Raw genomic sequence first — 23127 nt, forward strand, 5'->3', positions numbered from 1 at the left:
AATTCCAATGCATTTCAATATTTAATGTGTTGTGTTCCTCTCCGCAGTTGTCACTATTCAGAGCTCTCAAACCTGTCAGGTGCAGTATGGGAGGGGGAATCAATTTTATCAATTGCAATTAGTTTGGAAAAGGTTAAAGTTCTTCAATTGTTGGCATTGCAGGCCTCATTCTGAACATCTTACAGTAATGGTGTAAATAAGGTTTATTTCCCTTAGGAGATAACTGAATTGAGCACTTGATATCATTATGACTCTAGCCAATTGTTGCGTGAATCAGCTTGAACACTAGCAAATTGTTCAATGGTGGCTTCATTACTGGCAACCCCAACTGAGCTTAATCCTATTGGAACTATGGCATGATGCACAGTTTCCATTGGTCTGGACCAATTTAAAACAGATTTTATCATCCCGAACTGACGTTCAGTTTTGAATTGAAGATTCGTAAATTTTTAAGGCCAGAAGGTACCATTATGATCATCTGCATGTACCTCTCTAGTGTGGCAACCTCCTTCACCCATATAAGACAAATCATGGAACCTCACCCAGTAATTTCTGCAGCAAGGTCATAGCATTTTGTTTGAGCTATAGCCTATGTTTAGACAGACATCCAGGACTGGTGAAAAGACTTAAAAAAAAAATTCAGTCTTGATCAGCTTAATCAGAAACTGCACATTGTAATAAAGCATGTAATAATGCCTTCTATTTAGTATAGCAACTGTCATTGCCAAGGATCTCAAAATGTTGTATTTCACAATGCAGGAAAGCCAGCTATCTCCAGTATTTGAAGGAATTTCAAGTTCCTGCTGGAGTAATACTTAAATACACATTTATTTGGAGCTTCTAGGTGCTACTGTAATACAATCAGGGTCAAAACCCCATTGTGCAGGGCATTATACAGACACATTAAAATACAGTCTCTGCCCTAAAGATGAAATATATATATTTAAAGAACTATATTTAGACCCTGAAATCAATTCTATAGTAGTTTCAGTGCTTTAAGAGCATTTTCTATTTTTTCAGACTCAATAATTCCATTGTACTGTTTTCCAGTCATTTGTTTTCAGTCAGATTGCTATAGATCTTACTGTTCTATTTCAGATCTTTCCTCCAGCGTTTGCAAGTTCATGATCTCTTCTTACATGCTGCAGACCTTTGGTGGTTATACTCCAGTTTACACAGTATTAATTTAATTTTGACTAGTTGCTAGTTTTTATCATTCTCCCCTCCCGCAAAGAAAAAATACAAAGGTGTGTGCCTTTTAACTTCTTTTCCCAGCCATTACAAAAAATGTAAAAATCAGCAAGCTGAGTAAATGGCTTCATAGCTAATGGAAATTTAATTTTACATGACTTTTCTGGAGATTGTAGTAGACACTAAAAGTGGAACCTGACTCTCCCTTCCACAGTACACTTTGATGAACTGCTCCTAATTTCCTTTGAATATCCACCCTCAAATTGGCTTTTTAAAATAATTGTTTTTCAAAGGAGATTATATTTTAAAGTACTATTTAAAATTGATCGATACTGTCAATTACATAATTATTGTAAGTAGTTCAATCTAGTCTTCAGGTGTCAATTTAGAGTTCTGCATTGACACATCAGTTAATTTTTGTTAATCTGAGGTCAGTTTATCCCAAAATTGTGTCAAATCTAGCCTTCATTTGCTAAAGAGTTTCACAAGGGTATTCAAAGTACTAACCCATACCAACTAAAAAGAATGGCTTTTTAACTTTCATCAGCTTCCAAGAATTCTCTGTTGTATTAATGGCTCCTATCATCAACATCCCAACAATGGATACAAATTACGTACTGATTCCTTCCTGCTCTTTTGTATGTCTTTCCAAGATTTGTCTTATCATAATTGCCAGCATATTGATCAGTTTCTGTTCATTGACTTAATGTGGGTAGGAGTTACCTGATACACTTTCATATCTCTCAAGTCCCAAAATGACTTATGTTCCTCACAAATTGGGTATCTCCTCACGTTTATTACTGAAAATGATTTACATTATTTTTATTTCTGATGTAACTGGGGCTATAGGAGTCATTTACACTAAGAGAAGGAATCCAACAGCATTTCAAGTTTCCTACATAAATAATTCTGTATCCTCCTTTTTGGGGTCTTTGCCACATAGTGTGTGTCACATAGGGAGGCAGGAATAGAGTAGTGGAGTGGGAATCAGGAGACCTGGGATCTGTTCCTGGCTCTGTCATTGGCAAATTTAAGCAAGCCTCTTCACCTTCCTGTATCTCAATTTTCCCATGTGCAAAATGGGGATAATGATATTGACCTTGTTTGTATAGCACTTTGTGATCCAATGATGAAGAGCAAGATACTATTATTATTTGGGCCTTGCTATGGTGAGCTTCGTGTTCACCTCATATTCACAGTTATGTTCGTTGAATCACAGTTGGGAGAGTACCTCATGATAACTTGATGTGTGAAAGTGTCTTTTGTTTTGCCTTTGCCTTCCAAACTCATAAAATGGTATTCCTCCTTTTTTCCCTAAAGCTCTCTTCCAAAATTCTTAGTGCAACACAGTTGGTCTCACTGAGCTCACTGGCATGGTTTCTACTGATTTCCTCTTCTCTGCTGTTAATTTGTTTAATTATTAGTAAATAAGAATCCGACGGTATAATTAAGGGAAAAGCAGTTCAGTGGTACTATCCAGAAGTAGGGATTTAGTGTCATGCAGATTGTCTATCTACAGCCATTACTGGCTGACAGTTACACTGCTTGTTTTAATGTGAGTCGGGAAAATGCCTATGTTCAGTAAGTATAACAAACCTAAAGCCAAACATAGTTCTGTTCCAGGCTTGGGAGTTGATGAGAACAGGGTGCAGGAGGGGGTGCAAAGTGTGGGAGGGGGCTTAGGGCAGGGAGTTGGGGTGCAGGAGGGTTGCGGGTGCAGGTTCCGGCTGGGCTCCGCTTACCTTGAGCGGCTCCAGGGTAGCAGCGGCTCGCAATGGGGCTAAGGCTGGCTCCCTGCCTGTCCTGGACCTGCGCTGCTGCTGGAAGTGGCCAGCATGTCCGGCAGTGGCTCCTAAGGGTGGTGTGGGGTGGGGCAAGCGGCTCTGCTGAGTGCTGCCCTTGCCTGCGGGTACTACCCCTGAAGCTCCCATTGGCCACGGTTCCCCATTCCCAGCCCATGGAAGCTGCGGAGGGCGGTGCCTGCAGGCGAGGGCAGCAGACGGAGCCCTCTGCGCCCCCCCCCCCCCCCGCCTCCAGGGGCCGCAAGGACATGGTGCCGGCCACTTCCAGGAGTGGCGCGGGGCCAGGGCAGGCAGGGAGCCTGCCTCAGCCCCACTGCGCCATGGGGCTGGTAGTCCCACAGGCCAGATTGAAAGCCCTGATGGGCCGGATCCAACATGCGGGCTGCAGTTTGCCCTCCCGTGCCTTAGCCCCTGCCTTAAGTGACCACAACAAGGTGGGGGGTCGAGCCCCTCCAGGAATCCTGGGCCCAGCCTTGTTTGGGTTACGAGGACTCTACCACACAAGAGAGTGGAAGGGGAGCCCTTGAGGTCAGGCAGGCCTCTGGGTAAAGGAAGTGGGAGTGAGGACTCAGATCCTTTCGCTATCCACTTCACCAGGGTAGTGTATAAGCCAGGAAAGTTCCCCACAATATTGAGACCATTCCACCGCTTACATAAACATACCATACGCTGCTTGATGCAGGCCCAAGTCCAACCATCCAGATCCCCAACATCCTAGCACTCTTCCAAAATGTGGAAACTCTAGCCCTTTGTGCGGTGAAAGAAAACTTGACTGTCCAGAGGTCAAGGAAAATTGGCCTGGTTGTTGTGGGATACTTTTGGTGGAGTCTCAGAGCATGCATCAGTGAGTCTGCGTCTACCCTGCAAAGGCAATAGAGCTTGAATCCTGGGTCCGGCTTAACTCAGGCTCCACCTCCATGAGTCCTGGGACCAGGTTTTGGTTAAGAACTATTTGTGTGTATGTGGAAAGGGGGTTAGGCTTGAGCCTGGGTTTAAAACCTAAGGATAAGTTGCAGTGTAGCTATACCCTGGATATGTACTCCAGCAGCTAACCTGTGCTGCCACCCACGCTTTGTGGCTTCCCTGCTATTGTTACTGGAGTCTGGAGCTAGTTAGATCAAAGCTAGTTTGGGTTTGTGTACACATACTGGAGTCACACCTCCCATTGCATTGTATACATACCCTGAGTCCTCATTCATCTTGAGTTTGTCTGCTGCTGTCAGGGCCGGCTCCAGGGACAAGCTTTCCAAGCAGGTGCTTGGGGCAGCATTCAGAATGGGGCGGCAGTCCGTGTCCCGCGGTGGCAATTTGGCGGCAGCTCTGCTGCTCTTCCGGGCGCAGTAGCAATTTGGCCGCAGCTCGCAGCAATTTGGTGGCGACTGCTTGGGGCGGCAAAATTGGTAGAGCCACCCCGGTCTGCTGTGTTGCTGATAATTTAACTTTGCTCTGAATTTACTTGCAAAGTTGAAGCAACCTTCCACATCAGCATGTGGAAAGCTTTTGATTGACTCAAATTAAATACAGTAATAGAAAGGAGAGAGGGAGATGGATCTGGTGGGTGCTCCCCATTCTCCACACTCTTGTTCCTCTGTCCACCAAAATGAGCATCGGCATCCCACTGGTGTTTTCAGTGGAATATGTAATAGTGATAACATTTTAAGAACACTTGTTTGTCATCCTGGGAATATTTAACATTTTGAAAGTATAATTAAATAACAAAATAACTTGCTGGCAACACACAGCGTCAGTAGACGTTCCCTGAACTCTGCCTCCATCTTCCAGTAGGGCAACAAGGCACACAATAGAATGTTTACAAAACATGTGGTGGAGGCACCTAATAGAACAGTATAAATGTTCTGAAGAGAGCCCCTAATTTAGTTCTAATCTGAAAAGTCAGGAACACTGAAAGTTGGAATGCTGCTCAACTCCAAGGGATAAGTATAAACATAATTTAAAGCAAAAAATAAATAAATAAAAAAGAATCAACTGAAGCATAACTTGCCCCATTCTAGATTTTCATTAAAATATGTGGATGTGCTACTATACTCTGCTGTTGTGCACTATGGGTGAAAGTGATGTGGCAGGCTAGGAAACGTAAATAAACTGTGTGTTTTGCAGGAAGGTTAACCCCAGCTCCAGTGGAAAAATGCTGCTGTTTCAGGACTATGTTAATTCCAGAGAATCCAGACTGTTTCCTTTCCTCTCACATGCAGCTTTTCTTAATTTATTAGAGATGTCTGCAGAGTTTGTAATGGAAATGGACACAAAAGTATTGGAAAAAGAGGGTATTGCTGCACCATGGTAACGTGCAGCTAAAGTTTTTTTGGGAAAAAGTTTAAAAAAAAAAATCCAAACCCTTGGCGCTCTAAGGAGAGAGTAATTTAAAACTTAGCAGACAGTACTGATTCAGAAGAATATCCTGAAAAGCAAAGGTGACAAACCATAGGAAAAACACCAACTTCACTGCAGTTTTCAGAAATGTGGTAATTCTTTTATTAAGCACACTGACGAATTCTCAGTAACTCTGGAGGACTCTTATTATGAAGTTGCTAGAGCTAGAAAACTTTAGTGAAGAATCACTGAGTCATGAAGTTGGTGTTCTCTTCTCTCTGACTAATCTGTATATAATATTGAGAACCTGCTGGACTCCACTTCAGTCCCAAAGTGCTGGCTTTACTGCTGCAACGTATCCCCCGTCTCTTTATCTGAAAAAGTTATATTCTGGCACTGTGATAATAGATAAAGTAGGCACTGAAAAGGTAAGGTGCGATGACGCTGTTTATGTATTCTGCATGCTTTTTTTGATCAGGTAAACCCGTGACTAAAACATAGTGATAGAGAATGAAAGGTCAGAGCAACTGAAGACTTCTTTTAATGTGATCTTGGTGTTTGCAGCTCTTGCAAGTAGTTTTTTTATTAATATTTACTGTCTCTTAAAGTGTTAGCCACTTTTTCTGTAACTGCAGCCAAGCTCAGAAATGCATTTTTTATTTGCAGTTTTTGGCATCAGATTAGTTTTTCCAAGTGCATTTGGGATGCTAGTGTGGCAGCTGCAGGGTGTGTTTGTGTGTGTGTGTGTGTGTGTGTCTCAACATCGGCTGAACTGATTGTTAGTACTGTATATGATAGAGCTGTAAAATAGTGAGGGCCCTTGCAGTTTTCTTTTGTAGGAGGTTTCTCTCAACTTGATGAAAGAACCTGTGGATTAAAACAGAGTTAGCCACAGGCAGGAGACTCCAGATATTTTAGAAAGCGTATCACTCAAAATGTTATCGTTTGTTATCAAAATCATAATCTTTGTATGCTGCTTGGAGTCTGTTTTGTATGCAAAATGCATGTGGGTCCCCATCATTTATATAAAGAAAAGGAGTACTTGTGGCACCTTAGAGACTAACCAATTTATTTGAGCATGAGCTTTCGAAGCTCATGCTCAAATAAACTGGTTAGTCTCTAAGGTGCCACAACTACTCCTTTTCTTTTTGCGAATACAGACTAACATGGCTGTTACTCTGAAACCCATCATTTATATACTTTCTGTTAGTTTATTTCTGTAAATGTTGATAATTGAGTGCTGAAAGGAATATCACAGTGTTACCTAATAACTTTGTCATTTACACAGCAACTGCTTTTGGTGCTGCTTGAATTTTATTTTTAAATTTCTTTTAATAACGTTTGTTTAAATGTTGATTGTGAAGACAAAAATATGTGAAAGTTTCCTGGCAGCATGCAAGTAATTAGAAAGGATGCTGGGAAATGTAAGCCTTGCCTTCCTTATAATGATGTGTTTATAGGAACTTGGAAAGCAGAGATATGCATTGGCTATCAAAGAGAAACCAATGTCTGCTGTTGGAACATTTGGATCAATGTTAGGTTAAGGAATATGGTGCTGCACATCTCACATCTTAAAAAAAGGAATGAACACATCTCATATTTGATTGGGCACTGAGGTCAAGGAGCCATTCTTCTCAGTATTTTGTGGGTTGTACTGAACTGCAACCACTGGTCTGGAGAAGCAAATGTGTTTTCTGGCATGGATTTCATGGGATGTGCTATTTGAACTGTGGTGTGCAGTTTCAACTGCCACCTGGAAAGTATTGTGTTTATGGTCTGTACACACCATACTTCACTGAAGGCCTTGTTTGGTTGGTCGATCTGTCTGTCTATCAAATATAATATGAATAATAGTGTTGCTCTAATTGAAGCCCCAATAACTGCCAGGAACCCAGACTTAGTCTATGATTCACTAAACAAATAGCAGACATGGAAGGATTAAGATTTATAACTGATAGCATGAAGAATGGGCAAACCATAGCAATTTCAGTGGTTTTGGTCAACTTGATCAATCCACACAATGTTCTGAACCTACTGTGAATCACTTCAGTCAGTATTCTGTTTTCACAAGTTTTTAGCCCAGTTTTTCAAAGTAAGATTTTGTCACTTCCTACATTTGGTTGGGCCAGGAATACTGTAAGAATTGCCTTTGACATGGTATTTCAACACTTGTCCTCTTGCCTGGAACCAAAAACTCAAGGGGTTGGCTGATAAAAGGGACCAGAGCAGGGTAGCTGGGGTATGTATTCCCCAGAAATGCTCATTTTAAGTTTGGTTGGAAGGTTAGGGTCTTGTTTTGTTCAACCATTTAATCTGTTCCTAAACATGATAGTGGACCAACAGTGTTTTAAAATAGACTTCACTAGAACTGGGTATTAGGCAGCCTTAGGGACCAATTTATAATAAAAAGTTTTGTTATGAAGATACACTGTGTAGTCACTTTCCTAGTGACCACCAAAATATTGGTTGCATCAGTAATATGAGAACTAATTATCAATACAACTACATATTTCAACACTAAATGTGAACTCATACAAGTCTCCCCAGTTGTTTTGTTCTTGTGCTAATTTGCAGAAGTGGCATTTCAAAAATCTTATTATAAAAGAGTGCAAACAAGTGGAGCTGCTTTTTAAGCTCCATGATAAAGCATAGCCAAAAGTTTTGGTCCAGCATTGGCTTCTTCCCATCACAAATTCTTTACATGCAAGTCTGTGGTCCATTAGGGTGGTATGCAATTTTTGGCCTTTATTGGGGGCGGGGGGGAGGGAAATAGTTCAATATTTTGACAATGACTATAAACTGATACAGGTTTACATCCTGTGTGAACTTATGACCATCTGAGCAAGTAATAGAGAAGGCAGAAGAGTAAGGTGTTTGATATTTTAGCAGTTAATTTTACACCTTGCTCATAAAGGGCATGCAGTGAAATGAACAAAATAAAGTACATGTTCACAGACAGCATTCATTAATTGTATTTCAGCTGAGCAAAATAGTAACTGCAAGGATGGCGATTGAATCAGCACTCCGTAAGTGTACATGGTTTATTTATGCACCAGTAGATACCCACTTCATTAAATATAAGATCTGATAGAATACTAGAAAAGTGATTTGTCAATTAATTTGAAGAAAAATAACCAAATGCTTCAAATAAGGAATTCACCAAATAGCATTCAACCAGCTATGCTTTTCAATAGCTCTGAATATGACATCCCGTGCGTTCCGTGTGACTTTTATCCACACCAAAAGTTTTCAGAAACCAAGGAATATAGTGTAGCATCAGTCTACATGGGGTTACTTGTGTCAATCTCAGTGTCCCTGAATTACTGGTAGATCATGAATTGGGATTATGTAGAAAGATATGGAGGCAAAGGCATGGCCCCTGAAATATTAGTATCTAAAATGAAAATGTACAAAATGGGAATGGGGGCAATGAAAAGCTATATAATTGAATGCTGAAGTACACATCTGATTAGTTCCATATTTTTTCAGTGGAATATCTTATGCTTTGGGGTTTAAACTTTTCCGTTTGTTGTTTATGCTTCAGAGGAGTAATCTGAGATTTATTGGCCTTTTGAAATCTGTTTTCAGAGGGTCTTGAAGGAGAGTGTGGAGGCATGTGAGACTGGGGAAGGACAGGAGTTCCAGGCTTATTAGTTTAGAAGAAGGCCCAGAAATGAATGAGGGAGAGACCTGAAGAAAAGATAAGCTGTACGGCTTGGGAAGAGCAGAGAGGCAAAGGGAGAAAGAATCAAGAGTATAGAAGAAGGTAGAGGTTAGGTGTTCAAGATTATTCTCCAAAAGGTTTCAGAGTAGCAGCCGTGTTAGTCTGTATCCGCCTAAAGAACAGGAGTACTTGTGGCACCTTAGAGACTAACAAATTTATTTGAGCATAAGCTGTATCCCACAAAAGCTTAGGCTCAAATAAATTTGTTAGTCTCTAAGGTGCCACAAGTACTCCTGTTCTTTCTCCAAAAGGTGAATTTGATACTGTAGTTCATTGTTTTAAATCTTTACTTTTTTAATTTTAGCAAACTATTAAGTCTCCAAAATTAGCTCATCATGAACATAATGCCTCTTGTGGTGGTTCTTCACTTTTTTGTCCTATTTTGATGGGAAATAACCTTCTAATGATGGGTTTCCTGCTGAATTGTTTTAAATAAGCAATAATTGACTGTTGCAGGAATTATCAAGGGGGTAGAGCAGTAAAGAAGGGTTGATGGCCCAAAGACATTAATTTCTATTATAAAGTGACGAACACTTCAGGGTGTCACATGTGCAGCACATTGAGTATTTGGTAGACTTGGTTGTCTGTGGTAATCTAATAAATGGCCGTACACACTTGTCTCATTACAAGACTAATCTCGGCTCATGATATGTGCATGTAACTTTATATTCATAAATAACCATCCACCTTGAAACATTCCAAACTACTTTATAGATAGCATTTCAGTGATGAAGTACACACAGACACACTCTCATTGCATCCACTTCTGGAGTGGAGTGGGGCTACCACTCCGTAATGACAACACTAAACAATTATTTTTATGGCCGGGAAAGGAATAATACAATATTCATTTAGAAATGGGAAGAACTTGGGTATACATGATATTACCCAAGTTAGAACGTGGCCAGGATACTCAGGCTAATGCCGTTATTCTGCAGAAAACATGATGGGCTCTTTCATGACTCTAAGTGTCAGGATCTAATCCAATATTTTGGGATTTTATGAGATGTAAAAATTATTTATATTTTTTGTCACATTCGCCATCAATGTAATAGCAAAGCAATAGAGAAATAAGGTAATTCATGGCTGAGCATTGAAAATGTAATTTCTGGATTACCACAAGAATCGCATTTTCTGGAAAATACTTTCTTCCACTTTATTGTCTAGACACTTTATACAGTCACTTCTCGACTGCTTGAGGCACTCCAACGTGTGCCAAGAGAGGAAGTCTGCATTTCCTTTATTGGATCATAGTGTGAATTTAGAGAATGGTTAATCCTGGAGCTTTCCTTCGCCACAAAAGGAAGGGAGTTGAAGAACACTTCCATTTTTCTAAAAGTACAATGGTCTCAATCCAGTGCTGCACTCAGTCTCTGCCTGGTTCCGCAAAATTAAGGGGACCACAAAGTAGCTCAATGCACCTCCCCACTGAGAGAAGATGGGAGGCAGGTTTGACCCTCGGCATAATTTAGATTAGCTTTAAAGCTGCTCTAAACTACCCCCTGGCAGCAGTGTCCTAAATGGGGCCACTTCATTTCCTCCACACCCCTTATGCTGAGGCAGAGGGGATTAGATAGTGTTAGCTATATGCCTCCTGGGAATTCCTCCTGCACTGGGAGGAGGAAGCCCAATTAGCAGTTTAAAACAGTTCTTTGGCTCCTTTGTGTCACCAGAACAGCACAAAGGAGCGGCAGTGGGACACGGGATTGTGCCTGATACCTGTTTTCAGAATGGACCCTTTCTATACAATGTTCTAGTAGCAAGCAGGGAAGCCACACTTCTTTTCTTACTGGTTCCTTTCAGAAGATCTTAATCAGGACAAGGCAATATAAACTTTTCAATACACACTCCAGATTTGGGAATGTGAAAGAGGTAATTAATCCAAGACCCGAGTCTGTCTATAAAGAGCTACTGTACCATGTTGCCTATGTGCTGCCACAATGGCAACCTAGTTCTAGTAAATGTTCACAATGTGGCATATGTTTCATTAGTCCTAGAGGTTTTGTTCGATGAAAATAATTTCTAGAGAGGCCCTCCTTTGTAGACATGATGTGTCAGCCAGCAGAAATGTACAGGAAAGGGTTTTGGTTTTCCTTGGCAAAATCCTTGCATTTTTTCCAAAATGAAGTGTAAAAATAGATTAACTCTCAAAAAAGTTTAAGTAATGTTAACACTGATACTGACCAACAAAAGCCATCAAATTCAAAGTGAAAACTGACACCATAAGGTCTATACCCTGTTGTGCCTAATATTACAGGACAGGATCTGAGATCCCTGTGAATAATGAGATGGCATGGGGGAGTTAAGGATAGAGTATCCACATTTAACAACAAATGGTTAAATGTGGATACTCTATCCGGTGGCACCTTAAAGACTAACAGATTTATTTGGGCATAAGCTTTTGTAGGTAAATAATCCATTTCTTCAGATGCATGGAGTGAAAATTACAGATTCCGGCATTATATACTAACACCTGAAGAGAAGGGAGTTACCTTACAAGTGGAGAAACAGTGTTGACAGGGCCAGTTCGATCAGGGTGGATGTAGTCCACTCTCAATAATAGATGAGGAGGTGTCAATTCCAGGAGAGGCAAAGCTGCTTTTGTAATGAGCAAGCCAGTCCCAGTCCCTATTCAAGCCCAAATTAATGGTGTTAAATTTCCAAATGAATTTCAGTTCTGCTGTTTCTCTTTGAAGTCTGAACTAAAATTCATATATATACCATGTAACACAGAGGAAAATGAAAGTACATGTGATTTTTTTTTTCTCTTTAGAGAAAAAAAAGAGGATAGAATAAATGTGCATGTATAAATGTACATTCATCTAAACATATACATATAAAGTATCAGTAAAATCTGTATCTAATTTATGGGGATGATTTGTTTAAAGCAGTTCATCTTTCATTATTTACATACAAAACTTTTAATGAATCCAACTTTGGCTAACAGAGCTGATTCACCAAGGCAACACAAAGTTTTGAACAAATTAAAGGAGTGCTTCCTGACACAGAAACTCAGTGGTGCTGTATTTCTTCCAGCCCACCTCACTGTACTTATTTTGGCACTAAAATATAAAGCCTTTGTTTGTAGTGTCTGAAAGTATCAGAAGGGCACCCTGATTTATGACTGTAGTACACAACTACCAAAGATCTAGTGAATTTTCCAGTGAAAGTGGAGCTTTGAAAACCTTAGAGGTGATCATCATTTTTTGTGGATGAGATTTTTCCATGCACTCTTTATATATGTGTTGGTGACATGTGCTTCCTGTACTTGTTTTCAGAGGGTTAAATGAGAACATCAGTTTCTTGATAGTTCTGTTACTAGGGCCCAAAAAATCTATTAGCTGCAAGAGGATGCCATGGCGCTGCTTTTCTTCAGTGCAGCTCTGACATGTTTAAAAGCAGTAGTTTAAACAACGTTTAATAAGGCTGTATCTGCAGTGGTTGCCAGGGGTCTTAGTGCATTAGACTGCAAATCTCTGTGACATCCAACTGAAAGGAAAGCACCGATCTCTCAACTACCCCATCAAGAAGTTGGTGAACTATCAAGCAAACATGCTAGGTTTTTTCTTTATATAACATTTCTTGCATAGTTTATTTTGAGGAGGGAGTCATGGATTCACTTCTGTGTCTTAGTTTTCACAAAGATGTGTTTCAGAGTAGCAGCCGTGTTAGTCTGTATCCACAAAAAGAAAAGGAGGACTTGTGGCACCTTAGAGACTAACAAATTTATTTGAGCATAAGCTTTCGCGAGCTACAGCTCACTTCATCGGATGCATTCAGTGTAGCTCACGAAAGCTTATGCTCAAATAAATTTGTTAGTCTCTAAGGTGCCACAAGTCCTCCTTTTCTTTTTACAAAGATGTGTGTTTTTCTGGGGGGGAGGGGGGAACAATTAAATTTGATCGTGGACCAGTTTTGAACTTTTTTGTAAAACTGTTTTAAGCAACAAGAAGATTGAGGTGAGGGAAATCTTTGTTTAGTTTAATTTCCAAAGCCATCCATCCGTTGGCCTTTTTTGTAGACTGACAACCAGAAGGCCAATTCTGTCAGTTGTGATGCTTTAAAAGTGATGCTGTTAAACACTTGTTTATAGCAGTAGTCATATTATTGAGCGAGAGAATCCTCCAGGGGCATTGCCATTCCATGTATTGCTAAACAACACTTCTTGTTTGGGCTATCTGCAGTACAATGTCATTTTCCTTAATTTTCCTTTATTTAATGTATTTGTTTTTATTATTTACAAAGTAAAATTATCCTGTGTTTAGCTGAGATTGTGGCAATCTCAATTCAATATAAATATTAAAATAGTCTTGTCTAGTATGCTTATCCTTATAGCATCTCAGATACTCATCCTTGCAATACCCTGTGATGTGGCCATGTGTTACTATCTCCATTTTACAGATGGGGAAACTTGAGATACAGAGATCAGGATCAATATTTCCAATGGAACTGTGGGCATGCAACACCTCTGAAAATCAGTCCAAGGTACCTTGAGTTGGGCATTCAAAGATAGAGGTATCCAAAATTAATGGACATGATCAAAATATTCAAGTGACCTATCCAACCACATATAGAAGATCTGGATTCTGGCCATTCCATAGACTTCTTGAGTCCCTGCCCAATGCCTTAACCAAAATACTATGCTTTCTCTCTCAAATATAACACTTGTACTCTGAATTTTTCAGATACAAAAGAATTTAGCCATACTCTGGCCCTATTGAGAGAGATCAAATGATATGCTGTAAAATGTTTTTATTTCCTTAGGGGAAAAAAGTCTTAATTTTTAAATCTGTACTAAAACTGTAGATCAGCATGTAATATAAAGATAAAGGTGTACCTTTTCTATCCATTTAAAAAGAATTATTGAATCCAACTATAAAATGAGACCATGGAAGTTCAAAATATATTGAAATAAAGTTCTGTTGTACTGTGAGTCCCCAGTATGTTACATGCGGTTCCCATTCTTTTATCTTTAATAGCTTTTGGAATTTTTGCTAGAGCTTTTGAGGTTATTAGCTTAACCTTCTCTTAGTAATTCATCTGGAGTTGCAGGAAAATGATCACTTCCATTTTCTGCTATTTATAAAATTTTTATTTCTAAAATCAAAAGAAAATATACATTTTAATATGTTGTATTTACAGTATGCTTGAAGTTGAAGCATATCCTTGGGGAGAAGGGATTTACAAGAAGAGACATACGGCTATATCCTGCTTTCAGATATGTGCAAATACTGAATTCTATAGGCATGTGCATGCACATTTACCTATGTAGATTGAAAGACCAAAACTATGAGATTAAAACAGTTAAGTAAAATATAGAACCGAACTGCCATGTCAAAGGCTTTCTGAAACAAAGAAAGAGCTTTAAATCTGCTATTTATTGGGTTCATTCTGTGGCTATCCATCGGTCACGAGAGGAAAAAAGATACAAATAATACTTCTCCTACCGCTAAAGGTTCTTGGTTCCTTCAATCCCATGACTTTAGACATTAGGGGTCATGATGATATAAGGGTGGAGGGAGAGCAGGAAATCACAATGTAACAGGAACCTGGTCCAATGAATGCTTTGAAAAGTTAATACCAACATTTTGCACTGAATCCCTTTCAAATAGAAAGTCAGAAAAATGAGCACAACAGTCAGAAAGAAGGATCTCCTTTGCTCTCCACCCACCCACTGCTACCCCCAATTGTATGGTAGCTTTTTGCACCAGTTGCAGGCAACAGAGCAGTCTTTAAAGTAGCCCACAGTATGCACATTGCAGTAACCCAGTCTTGATGTCATAAAGGCCTGGCTAACAGTGATCAGATCATTATATAAGAAACCTGGCCTCAATGTGGAGACATTCTCAAAAAAAACTCAATTCTGACCACATAGCATCATAGTTAACACCAGATGAAGGGTCTAAGCTAGAATTTGAGCAAGTTTAAAAAAGAAATTAACTCTTTCTAGGATCTGAGCTGTCATTTTAAACGGTCTAGGTTTTTCTACTGATCCCCTTCTCTGTTTTTCGGTGTACCCAATTAGTGTGTGACGCTTCATGGGAGTTAATGTGATGAATGAGAAATTAGCTGGGTATTTCAGTACGTTGGTGGAAAAGTGTCAAGAAGGCTTAAAGACTTAAGAAAAGAAACACATAGCTTGTGGATCTTTGTTTGTTACAGATTGAAGCAGTAACCCACTGTGCTAGTGAATCTATTGTAAGATGGTCTTGTTTCAGAGTAGCAGCTGTGTTAGTCTGTATCCACAAAAACAGGGGTACTCATGGCACCTTAGAGACTAACACATTTATTAGACCATAAGCTTTCGTGGGCTGTAGCCCACAAAAGCTTATGCTCTAATAAATATTTTAGTCTCTAAGGTGCCACGAGTACTGTTCTTTTTGAAGATGCCACTGTTCTTTTTGAAGGTGGTCTTGTGTTGCCTTATGAGGACTGAAACATAACTGAGATGGACTGGATTCCTCTCATGTGTTGTCTTTTTCATGATGATTTGTTATAATCTGTGGGCATGGCTTGTTGGTTGTAGGAAGGAAAATCTTTATTGTGATAAATATTTTGGTTCAGAAGAAAATGTTGATGGTTTGGGGGATCAGGGAGGTGGGTTAATATTACCTGAGCTATTGTTCTACCCTGATGCATCTTACCTTAATAACACACATACATAATCAGTATCTGACAAAGCATATGGACATAGCCTAATTTAAGTGCAAGTGAGAAAAAGCTCAAGCAACTAGTGTTGGAGTAACTTTCTCGCTGAAAGAGAAAATAAATGTACACAGATCAAGATATTCTTTTCTGTTTCTCTCTTTTTACACTATGTACATAACTGCTGTCATTGCCTTGAAAACGGATAGTTACCTCTGCAAAGCAGCAGCAAAGCTTACTTAGATTTAACATCACTTTCAGAGCTGTATCAAAACAGTTCTGCTTTCATGGTCCCCACTCACATTTCTTCATGTTTGCTGCTTCTCTCAAGAAACTGCCACATGTGACTGCCTCAACTCCACTTCAGACATGTTTACTTTAGTTAGTTAGTTGGTTAGTTAGAAAGACTACATGCTTGAATTGTTACTCGAAATCGCCATCTTTGCATACCTTTCACCATGGGGTTCTGGCTACTGGGCAAGTAGTTTGTTCACATTCTCTGTACCTTGAGGCCTTGTCTACACACACAGTACCTGAAGCTGATCAAGGTTTTTATAGATCTGGCCACAATTTTTCTAAGAGTTGTGCACCGAAAAATGCAGTTTTGGGTCAACCAAAACTATTTGTAAAATTTACTGGCTAGTTTCTCTCCCCCACCCTCCATTGAGCTAGATTCACCAGAGGAGTTAAGTATCATTTTTGCTGGCTACTGGTTATTCTGGGATGGGTCTCTCTCAATTTTTCCTCATGCAGCCATTTGACTTTGTATGAAATGCTTGACTATTCACTGGGCCAGAGAGAGATCATGACTCTTAACCTGGGGGGTAGGGCAATCAGCTGGGAGGGGGGAGACCTGGATTTAAGTCCTTGCTCCAGAGTGGGGATTTGAACCTGGGTGTCCCACATCCCAGGGGAGTGCTTTAACCACTGTGATATTGGATAGAATGGTGGGGGGTGGCTGTTGCACCATCTCATTGTCGTCCTCCTCCAGATTTGAGAATTTAGCTCTTCATTTCCTTTACTTTTATTTTTAAATAGTTAATGCACAAAGTCTGAATAACATTTTTCCAACTTTTTCACTTCGCAAAAAGTTCAAAACATTTTGGTTTCAGTTTGACCCAAAACAAATTTTTTAAAATTTTTCAGAAGTGGCTTTTAATACAGTTATTCGCACAGCTCTAGTTATTAACACTTCCAATGAAGATGAACATCTTTCCTCTTGCGTTTGAACATAACTGGATTTTGTAGTACTGCTACAGTGTTGTGCAATTAACATTCTTGCTGGGTACAAACTTCGGAGTTTTCTTTGGTGATTGATTATATCTAAGAATGTGAGGAGACACTTAGGGACAGCAGAGTTATAATGGATTACCAAAGAGCTCCATCTGCCAGCTGGGTAGAAGACAAGTTTGCAAATAAGACTCTCTATGGTTACGGTAAAACTTTTATTAGGATGAATCAAATAGCTTATGATGTTCTGAGCGCTAATGCCAACCAAGGGAAAAGACACATCCTGTTTACTGAGTGGATTCTGGAATGTACTGAACTGGGGAAACTACATATTTGCACATAGTAATAGTTAAAGTAACACATTCATTGATAAACAGCAGAGAAGAATAGAAATGTAATACCAGTATGCAGAAAGTTGCCTGATCTAGGTCAGATGAAAGTTATGCTCTTTAAAAAAAAAATTATATGAAATATTCTTACAGGGCATCTCTCACTCTTGAAAACATTTCTATCCCTCTATTAAATTTTCCAGTGGTAAGGGTGTGATGTTGATAATAAGAGTCCGCTAATTAAGTTCATAATATAGGTAGTGTTTGAAATTGATTTGTAAAACATGTGAATAAAAATTTTCATCAATGAAAACTGCACATTTTTTAAAAGTTGCTTGTAATGTTAGAAACCAAACACAACAGCATTGTGCTAGTGAAGTGGTACTCAACATTTTTGATACCAGATTTCCTTTTCCATACTCGAACCCTCCTCCCATAGAGCAGGGTTACAGCTGAGACACACTTTCCATGGGGCCATGAAACGTGATGCTCTTCTTGATGCAGAATGTCCATGCTTTTGGATGGAAATTAAAGTACCTTTGACATGTGTTTCTGTAAAAGGATGTGGGTTAAAAGGTATCTTCAATATCTCAATAAATGGTGTGGTGTTGTAGAATGGTGAGCCTTGGTAACGCAAAACTTGTGGAAAGACTTTAAGGCTTTACTTTTGGTAGTTGGTAAAGGTGTTTTTTTCAGCATCCTATGCAAGGGACATGGAAGAGTGCTGTATTTGATTTGGGGTGTTTGGGATGGTGGGCACACACAAATACAAGCAGTTCCCTCTCTCAGTCTGAGAAACAGAGCTTGTGCTGCAGTGTCTAAATCCTGGCCTGGAGGAAGCAGGTGTGAAATGGATTACTGACCACGCTTCACCTTCCTTATCCAATATCAAATGTTGCAGTGTACATTTTTCTGTCATTTAGGTGATGATGCACATTGGTGTCTAATGGTTTAATTGGTGAAACCATGTCAATGTATCTTCAGAAAATAAATTCTGTTTTAATACCGTGTAGGGCTTTTTATGAAAAATGTCAGTCCAGGAGGGTGCTAACTGATGGCTGCTAACAGATAAGTCTAAAAATGTAATTTTAAATGGGAATCATCATCGAGCACCTGTATTTCCAGTGGGATCCTGCAGGACTGGTTCTTGGCCCTATCCTATTTAATATTTTTATTAATGATATGAAAAAAAATATAAAATCATCACTGTTAAAGTTTTCAGAAAATTGGGGGAGTTCTAAATAAAGGAGGATAGATCACTGATAAAGAGCAATATGGATCACTAGGTAAACTGCAGGCAAGAAAACAATATGTGTTTTAATATGGCTAAATGAAAATGTATACATATTGAAACAAAGAATGTAGGCCATACTTACAAAATGGGGGATTCTATCCTGGAAATCAGGGACTTTGAAAAAGATTTGGGGGTCATGTGGATAATCAGCTGAATATGAGCTCCAAACATCCTGGCCAAAAGGGCTTGGATGCATAATCCAGGGAATCTCAAATAGGTGTAGAGAGATTATTTTGTCGCTATTTGGCACGGGTGCGACCGCTGCTGGAATACTATATCCAGTTCTGGGGTCCACAATTCAAGAAGGAGGCTGATAAACTGGGGAGGGTTTGGAGAAAAGCCACAAGAGTTATTTTGGGGAAGTTCTCTGGCCTGTGTTATACTAAAGATCAAACTAGATTATCACAATGGTCCTGTCTGGCCTTGGAATCTATGAAGAGTTCAGAAATCTGTGATTTTTGCTCATCAAATTCTTTCTCAGCCCTCAAGGTACTATCTGCATTTCAGATGGCTGAAGCAAGGCCTGTTGAGTATCATAAATGAATATCCTGTCCTCCATTAATCAAATTAGGGTTACTTTCAGTGTTACTTTGCCAGATACATTGGTCTAAAAAAAACTAAGGAACATGGAATCAATTGAAGTGTGGGTGTGTTGTGCATGGTGTTCTGCTGGTTTAACCTATGTCTGATGTTTGTTTAAACCAGATTATGTGGCTGGAAATGATGACAGAAGCAATTTTAAAATGTTTACAGGGTTCTCATAACCTCAGTTTCCCAATCCAAAATAGCTGAAGAAATTTCAAGACTGGCAATACTGAGGCAGTGATGAAGATGCTGCTGAAAATTAACACTGATAAGTCTTGAGCCACAGCCAACTAAACTGTATTTGGTAGTATTCATTTGAGAGAAATTGGTTTTTAACTGCCTTGAACCTGAGCTACTCCACATATAGACCTTTATATTTAAGGTGTATTCCTTATCCTTTTATAGTGGCTGAAAATGGGTGAAATCCTGGCCCGGTTGAAGTCTTTGGGAGTTTTGCCATTGACCACAATAGGACCAGGATTTCACCCAAGATCTTTGGTATTTCTGTTTAATAATGACAGCTGTATGTGGTGACATTTTTCTAGCCATTTCTCATTTCTGCCTTTGGTGACAAAATGTCTGTCACAGTTTCATTTATTTTGGTCTCAGTCTGTCCTATGTGAATGTTGCAAAACAGAATACACGCACTTTACTAGCTTTCTCTAGGTCCTAAGTACTTGGCAGAAATTTTTACTGTCTCTTTAATATTTTCCCCTTAAAGGCAGGCAATCAAATTGTTGAATAACAGTAGTAAAATGAGAATTTCAAACACTGTGAACTATGAAAGGAAAAGAAGGTGTTTGAATGTCACAGTGAAATTGAAGTATTATTTTTGTAAATGTAGACTGGTCCCAGAATGTTCCAGATTATAGAAAGGCCTTTGTGGCATTTAGCTAAAGCATGTGATTTGTTTTTTAAATTATCCAATGGGAATAAACTACTACTTTGGATTTTTTTTAAAAAACAAAGGGATTGAAAAGCTCCTCATCTCAAGAAGTCAAAAGAAATCTGGAGACTTGAGGACAATGTCCTGGAATGAGGAATATAAGTGAATATCAAAATCAGGTTATGATGAACAAGTGGAGCTGTATTCCAGCATTTTCACAGGATGTTAGCACCAGGAGCTACATCTACTGAAACTCAGAGAATCTATATATTATCCTATATCTACAGTATCAATGTAAAGACCCTGCATTTGGACCTATTGTACCAATGTTAACCCTTTGCTCCTCAGATAATGAAGCAATACCTTCAAACAGCTGAGAGGGTTTGCATGGCTGATTTTGCTTTTGGAAAATTACATTTATTTGTTGCAATAGCATAAATGCAAATAGCTGTCACTAATTAGAAAAAAACATGTTTACATCTACTACATAATTAATTCTGAAAACATGAACATCACTTTATTAATGTAGAGGTACCTTGTTAGGGATGGAGAATGCTGGTGCTGTATTTTGTGCATATACATAACTGAGAGCTCACTCTTGCTCCTACTGAAAGCAATAGTAGTTCTGTCATTTCTTTCAATGGGGGTTAAATTGATTTCTTTCTCTTTCATATGATTGAGACTGAAGCAAGAGATCTGTCATTCATCTCCATTATTTATCTGTTACTGTACACAACGGCAAGCGCTCATTCAGATTTGTGTATATGAAGTTAATGCTTGTGAAAGATGCCAGAGTAACACCTCTGAAACCAAAATAACCTATCCACAGAGCAGATAGTGGCAGTGAAAGATTTCCCACACTGTCCTGCTGTTATGCCTCAATTTGCACATGGAAAGATCACTTCTAGGGGTGACAGTTTCTGTCTTCTCTGCTGAGTCTGCAAAGACAGGTGCCAGGGTGATGGCATTTTTAGCTGTTGAGGCCACTCTTCTGGGAACTGAACGGAGAGTGACTCAGTTCACATAGGGTACCAAACATTCAGCAGACGTTTGCCACTTCTGTCACTACTTACTGCATCTAAACTGGTGATCTAGAGTGAAGCAATTCACATCCCATTACCAAAACAGGTTCCATCCGTACCATTTGAGTAATCACAAGTTAACAAGATATTTGAATTCAACTGCAAGCTTGCTCCAAAAGCAACAGGTGAAATGTGGAAAGTATTCTTAAAATAAATTATTGCACTTTTAGGTCCAAATTTTCAAACTTGTGTGAGGAAAGTTAGGCACCTGTATAACCAGCCTGATTTTAAGAGATGTAGATTACCTAACGCTCCCACTGTATAACTTCAGTGGCAGATGCATGTGCTCTGAAAATCAAACTACTGATTTAGGTTTTGCATTGCACTAGTTTTTGCATTGCATTAGGATTTGCATTGCACAAGTTCAGAAAATGTTGGCATTTCCCTTTTATATGACACTATAAAATGATGATAAATGTGACACAACTCTGTCCAGCTAGAGTATAGGTCAGATGACCATTCCTTTTCTGGCTGCTATATATAGTAAACTAACTTGTGTAATACATTGTTAAAATAGATGAGAGAGAGAGAGAATGTCAGTTGAATTTTTTCCATTAAAGTTCATTTTAACAGATGTTTTCTCTGTTTCCACAATGACAACGTACCATGGGACAATATTTGAAACTCAACAGGGAACTGAAACAACAACTTACTAAACAGCAATTGCGTCATCCAGTGATCGTCAACTATTTAGGTCAAGTTTTATTGCAATTTTCATTTGATTTAGTGTTTGCTATAAACACAGTTGCATTGTTGTTATTTACATCTATGGTTTGAGTTTAAAACTATTCTCCTTTCTAGTCCCTGGAAAGGAGGTCCAGGATTGCACTCTCAGCAAATTTGCGGATGATACTAAACTGGGAGGAGTGGTAGATACGCTGAAGGGCAGGGATAGGATACAGAGGGACCTAGACAAATTGGAGGATTGGGCCAAAAGAAATCTGATGAGGTTCAATAAGGATAAGTGCAGGGTCCTGCACTTAGGATGGAAGAACCCAATGCACAGCTACAGACTAGGGACCGAATGGCTAGGCAGCAGTTCTGCGGAAAAGGACCTAGGGGTGACAGTGGACGAGAAGCTGGATATGAGTCAGCAGTGTGCCCTTGTTGCCAAGAAGGCCAATGGCACTTCGGGCTGTGTAAGTAGGAGCATTGCCAGCAGATCGAGGGACGTGATCGTTGCCCTTTATTCGACATTGGTGAGGCCTCATCTGGAGTACTGTGTCCAGTTTTGGGCCCCACACTACAAGAAGGATGTGGATAAATTGGAAAGAGTCCAGCGAAGGGCAACAAAAATTATTAGGGGTCTGGAACACATGACTTATGAGGAGAGGCTGAGGGAACTGGGGATGGTTAGTCTGCGGAAGAGAAGAATGAGGGGGGATTTGATAGCTGCTTTCAACTACCTGAGAGGTGGTTCCAGAGAGGATGGTTCTAGACTATTCTCAGTGGTGGAAGAGGACAGGACAAGGAGTAATGGTCTCAAGTTGCAGTGGGGGAGATTTAGGTTGGATATTAGGAAAAACTTTTTCACTAGGAGGGTGGTGAAACACTGGAATGCGTTGCCTAGGGAGGTGGTGGAATCTCCTTCCTTAGAAGTTTTTAAGGTCAGGCTTGACAAAGCCCTGGCTGGGATGATTTAATTGGGGATGGGTCCTGCTTTTGAGCAGGGGGTTGGACTAGATGACCTCCTGAGGTCCCTTCCAACCCTGATATTCTATGATTCTATGATTCTACTGATTGGAAACAATTTAAAAAAAAAGTCTTCTAAAAAATAAGCACTGACTGTGGCTATTAGCTCTATGTGAATAGTTTTGGGATGAAGAAAACAAATTTTTCAATACTGAGCTAATTTCATTCATCAGTGGAATTACACCAAGGATGAAGTTGGCTCTGTGAACATTTTTCCTTATAGGTTTGTTATTCTGACAGTTAAGCCACAAATTAAGTCAAACATCCTCATTTTCAATTAACCTGGTTAACCAGCCACAAAGATTCTTCATCAGATGCCCTCAGGTGGGATCAGTA

The 23127-nt window shown here is 39.5% G+C and overlaps 1 protein-coding gene across 5 annotated transcripts in view; it reads left to right on the forward strand.

Annotated features, from left to right (window-relative positions):
* The window catches only part of PALLD (palladin, cytoskeletal associated protein), a 343963-nt gene that overhangs the window by 238278 nt on the left and 82558 nt on the right, over positions 1-23127 (forward strand). Inside the window, exon 1 of one of the 5 annotated variants that reach the window (XM_048847663.2) lies at positions 5567-5752. The exons of the other annotated variants lie outside the window; for them this stretch is intronic. The gene's annotated coding sequence lies outside the window, so the exon portion shown is untranslated. Of the gene's footprint in view, positions 1-5566; positions 5753-23127 lie in introns of those variants that run through there. 5 annotated transcript variants of the gene reach the window in all.

Source organism: Caretta caretta, chromosome 4 (genome assembly GCF_965140235.1).
Source record: "Caretta caretta isolate rCarCar2 chromosome 4, rCarCar1.hap1, whole genome shotgun sequence".
Lineage (NCBI taxonomy): Eukaryota > Metazoa > Chordata > Testudines > Cheloniidae > Caretta > Caretta caretta.